Genomic DNA, 4,028 nt, shown 5'->3' with positions numbered 1-4,028 from the left:
CCTCCTTCCTTCCCTCCTTCCTTCCTTCCTTCCCTTCCCTTCCCTTCCCTTCCCTTCCCTTCCCTTCCCTTCCCTTCCCTTCCCTTCCCTTCCCTCTTTTTTTGGGAAGCTGTAGGCGAGGAATTTTTCTTCGAGTTGTTTTGCAACCTCGAGCGCTGTTACTGAAACGCGGTTGCCTTCAAGTGAATAATAAGCTCCGAATGGAAAAGGGGCTGCACTGAAAAGGTGCTGGAGGTGCTTCTAGGCAAACCTTGGGCTCTTTCTCTACCTTGGTTTGTCACCTTCCAAATGGCCAAGGAAGGTATTTCTCCTTCGGTTATGTCAACAGTCCATGTCCAGAAAGGCTGTAACGAGCCAACGAGCAAGTCAGCTCCTGCGAGATTTCATTGCTGGTTGGTTTGACATCAGCTTCTTTTGCGTATGGTAGAAAGCAACAACATTTTTACATTTTGTTTTACATTTTCCGATTTTAAAAAATTGGAAGACTCTTCCACAAAGTCAGCGGTTGTCGGATGTCACCTTTGGTGCAGATTTCATCTGCACCTGTGCGTGTTGAATTGACTAACGTGGTGTTTAATCTGCTGGGCCCTATTCAGTCTAACGATTGGGTTACTTTTTTTTAGAAGCTGTCCTGATAAAACCACGTTTGAATTCCTGAACCGGCTGCCTTTCCTTGACTTGCTTGCACAACAGCAGCACCTGTGCCAGCCTGCATGGCTTTGGCAGGAAAAAGCCCATTTCTGGGTCACGCTGGCTCTGATAAATAAACCTAAATCGCCGCCCACCAAAAAAAAAAAAAAAAATGAATCGCTTTCTGGTACTCGGGGTTTACAAAGGATCCATTGATGCAGCTCCGTTAAGCGAAGAACTCAAACCTGTGTGGACGGGCACTGCTTTTCCCCTACAGCAAGAGGACTCCTTCTGCTCCTGCACGGGGCGATGCTCTCCCAGGACTCATAGCAGAGGAGGACGTAGGCTGGATTTTCTGCTCCTGGACAGCCTGGTGGCTCTCATGGGGACAACAAGGACATTTTGCAAGCCCCCAGCATGATGCCATGCATCCCCCGTGATTACCCTCGGTGCTCGAGACCAGCTCAGGCTGTTTTCTTTAGGTAAAACCAAGTGTAGTTTGCTTGGCTGGGGAGAGGTGAGAAGGGGAGTAAATCTAAAACGTGCCCTAATTATTGAGCAGCAGCCTCCTGGCTCTCCACCTGCCAGCAGTGATACACAGCGTGTGTCTGAGGGGCGTCGTGGGACTGCAGCAGCCGGCCCTTGGCACCCACAGGGCGCCTGTCAGAAGGGTTTGTGCTGTTAATTTGGGTGCCAGCACGGCCTTCATCCCCCTTTCGTGCCAGGGATAACGCCCACTAAGGATCACCACCGAGGGCAGCTCTCACCGTTAGGTGATGGTGCTGGAGTCGGCCTCGTCAGCTCTGTGATATTGTGCATTTTTTGGTGTCTCGGTATATAAAAAGTGTTTGCAGGCCAGCGTTTGCTCCTCTGGCCTCGCTTTCAGCAGGCTGCCTTCTGATCTGAGACCACAAAAAGCCTTGGTGGGGTTTGGGGTTGTCTTCTGGGGTGTCTCCTGACCTGGCCGGCGCTGCTCAGAACAGGGTGGTGGCTTCAGAAATCATTTTCTCCCATCCATCTTCCTTTCCCTGCCAATTTGCACCGGTGGTGAAATTTCATTGCAACCCGACACATCCTCGGTGCTGTGAGTGGAGGCAGGAGGACAGAGGCACCTTGTGCCTATCTGTCTTCTGGCATCGGTCGCGTGCGCCCTGTGCATGATGAGGAGGGAAACCCTCAAGGGGAAATTGGGTGAGCGGGGGGCACAGATGTTCTCTTAACGTCTCACCGAGTTCCTCCTTTCTTTCCCAGAGGTTTAAGCTCCAGAAGCAGGGGCAAGGACCCAAGTTGGCCTCTGTCTGACTTGGTCCTCTCAGTGCTCCACTGGGAATGGTGCCTGGACTGAAAGACAAGAGGCTTCCCGCTGATGGCCCACCTGAGCACATCTTGATCCTCCGGCAGAAATCAAATTCATCTGGTTTTAAAAGTAGTTTTGGCAGCTACAGCTGCAGAAATGTGGGGCTGTGATGTGCTTCTGGCCCCAAAATATTTGGCTTGAAAGGCAGGAATGTGGGTCCTGGGGGGTGGTAGCTGGTCCTCGCCTGCCCCGTGCTGTGTTGTGTCTTCGGGCAGGAAACCTTCAGTTCCTCTGCGGGAGGAGGACAAAAGCATCTTGTGGTCTGGGACCCCCTGTTTAAAAGGGTAATGTTAGGCTGAAGGGCAGCTGGGCATCTCCAAAACTGGGAGATCCCCACGTGTGGGGAGAGAGTAAGAGGCCCTGAGTCGCTCTGCTCCGTGGGCCTTCTGTTTGAGGGGTATGGAAGCTCCTTGCAACGCCTCCCATTTCCATTTCCCATCCACATTTACCAGAACTGGGTGGGTCCAGGGCTGGGCTGAGTCTTCAGGCTGGTCTTATCCTACCTGTTACGCTGTGTGGGCCATGAATTTTAACTAGATTTGTCAGTTTAAGCAACAGGCCGACGGCATCCTGGCCTGTGTCAGGAGCAGTGCAGCCCGCAGGGCCAGGGAGGTGATCGTCCCCCTGTGCTCTGCTCTGCTGAGGCCGCCCCTCGAGTGCTGGGGTCAGCTTTGGGCCCCTCACTGCCAGAAGGACATCGAGGCCCTGGAGCGTGTCCAGAGAAGGGCTGCGAAGCTGGGGAAGGGCCTGGGACACAAGGCCTGGGAGGAGCGGCTGAGGGAACTGGGGGGGTTGGGGCTGGAGAAGAGGAGGCTCAGGGCAGAGCTTATTGCTCTCTGCAACTGAGAGGAAGGGGGGGGGAGCTGGGGGTCGGCCTCTTCTCACAGGTAACCAGTGATAGGAGCAGAGGGAATGGCCTCAAGTTGTGCCAGGGGAGGCTCAGGTTGGCAATGAGGAGACATTTCTGCTCAGCAAGAGCGGTCAGGCCTGGGGACGGGTTGCCCAGGGAGGTGGTGGAGTCCCCGTCCCTGGGGGTGTTCAAGGCAAGGTTGGACGTGGTGCTTGGGGACAGGGTTTGGTGGTGACATTGGTGGTAGGGGGATGGTTGGACCAGATGATCTTGAAGTCTTAATGATCCTTGATTCTAAGAGAGGTGTGGAAGCCCTTTATAGCACAACAGGTTGCAAGGAGCAGACAAGAACTACTGGGAGCATTAACTCAGGCAGCTAAAAACTCTTCTCTACAGCCACAGCAGCTCGTTGTTTAACTCCCAGCTGAGCTTGAGAGCATTCAGCCCTGTTCCTGCTGCACCTTTTTCCTGGTTGTAACATCCAACCTTCGGGTTTCATGCTCTTCACCTACCAAAACGAGCCCTCCTTTTGCAGATCCCTTCCCCAAACCCTGGATGCTGAACTGCAGCAGGTGTGGCTCCAAACACTCGGCAGCAACCTTCTCCTCCGTGTGCATCTTCAGAAACCTTTCCCCTGGGCTCGCAGAAAATGCTCTCTGGAGCAGGCGGAGGCCCCGCTTGGCTTTGCTCTGGGGTGTTTTGAAGGCGATAATTTTGCCATCAGCTCGTGGAGTGATGATGCAAAGCGTTTTTTTTGGCTACCTCTTGGCCTATGGTGGAGGTTTGCTGATTTGGGGTAGGGTTTGCCCTGGGTGAGAAGTCCAAGATGCTGTCAGCTTGGCTGGGAAGTGCAGATGGCCTGAGGGGGAAGCTCTAATCCTCCTTGCCCTGATGTTCGCCAGATATCAGGCGCTGGGGGGGACGTGGGCCGACCGCCCCAGGTTGCTGGGTGCAGCAGAGCCTCCAGCAGCAGCAAGAAGTGCTGCTGCCTCATGCTGGCCTTTGTCAGGGTGAGGGCAGAGCAGCATTTTTTGTGCTTTTTGGCCGAGCATCTCCTCAGGCAGCAGCCTCAGCCTCCGCTGTGATTTTTCAGCGAAAGGTGGACGAGTAAAACAGACACCAGCAAGCTCTCCCTACCTGCCAAAGCAGAGGCCACCAAGGCTTTTCATCCACCTTCATCCCAAGAAAACC

Source organism: Oxyura jamaicensis, chromosome 1 (assembly GCF_011077185.1).
Source record: "Oxyura jamaicensis isolate SHBP4307 breed ruddy duck chromosome 1, BPBGC_Ojam_1.0, whole genome shotgun sequence".
Taxonomy (NCBI): domain Eukaryota; kingdom Metazoa; phylum Chordata; class Aves; order Anseriformes; family Anatidae; genus Oxyura; species Oxyura jamaicensis.
Note: the sequence above shows the minus strand (reverse complement) of the source record.